Here is a 1,037-nt window from a genome sequence, read left to right as displayed (position 1 = left end):
TGTGACCCCAGCCAGGTGCTTGTCCAATCTCCCCTTGAAGAACACCCAAAGTAGGGGAGAGCACTCCCTTGGAAGCTCATTCCAGATGCTGGCAATCCTAACCATGAAGTTATTTCTGATGTTCAACCTAATGATGTTCTCCATCAGCTTGTGGCTTTTGTTTCTGGCTATTCCAAGATGTGCTCTGGTAAACAGAGCATCTCCTATTCCCAGTGTCCCCCCTGTCCCTCCCTGCCCCCCATAATGAATTTGTATACTACCACAAGCTTCCCCCTCAGCCTTCTCTTGCAGAGGCTGAAAAGGTTCAGGTCCCTCAGCCTTTTCACATAAGGCCTTCCCTGCAGGCCTCTAACCATATGAGGGGCCATCCTCTGGACCCTCTCAAGGTTGTCCACATCCTTGTTGAATTGCAGCACCCAGAATTGGACACAGTACTCTAGCTGTGGCCTGACCAGTGCCACATAGAGGGGGAGCATCACCGGCCTGGACCTGTTCATGATGTACCTACTAATGCATGACAAAGTGCAGTTAGCTCTGCTAATTGCTTTGTCACATTGATCACTCATATTCATTCTGGAGTTGACACCGACTCTGAGATCTCTTTTTGCAGCTGTGCTGCTAAGAAGGTCATCCCCCAGCCTATAGGTATGCTGGTGATTCCCTCTCCCTAGGTGTAGCACCTTAAACTTGTCAGTGTTGAACTGCATCCTGTTGTTCTCTGCCCACTTCTCAAACCTGTCTGAATCCAGGCAGATCTGCTTTTTCCCATCACTGTGTTTGTTTTGCCCCATAATTTGGTGGCATCTGTGAATTTGAACAGTGCTTTCCACACCCTCATCCAGGTCACTGATGAAGATATTGAACAGCACTGGCCCAAGGACCAAGTCTTGGAAGACCCCACTGCCCACATCTTTTGAGGTTGATGCCAACTGAAACAGGGAACCCTAGCCCTGTTATCAGGAAGCAGGGCGGCCCCTTTAAATCCAGAACCTTCTGGGAGCAGCTGACCAGTTGAGCAGGGGTTAAGGATTGAACCC

This window comes from Gavialis gangeticus, unplaced genomic scaffold, assembly GCF_001723915.1.
Source record: "Gavialis gangeticus isolate Ggan-Ray unplaced genomic scaffold, GavGan_comp1, whole genome shotgun sequence".
NCBI lineage: Eukaryota > Metazoa > Chordata > Crocodylia > Gavialidae > Gavialis > Gavialis gangeticus.
Note: the sequence above shows the minus strand (reverse complement) of the source record.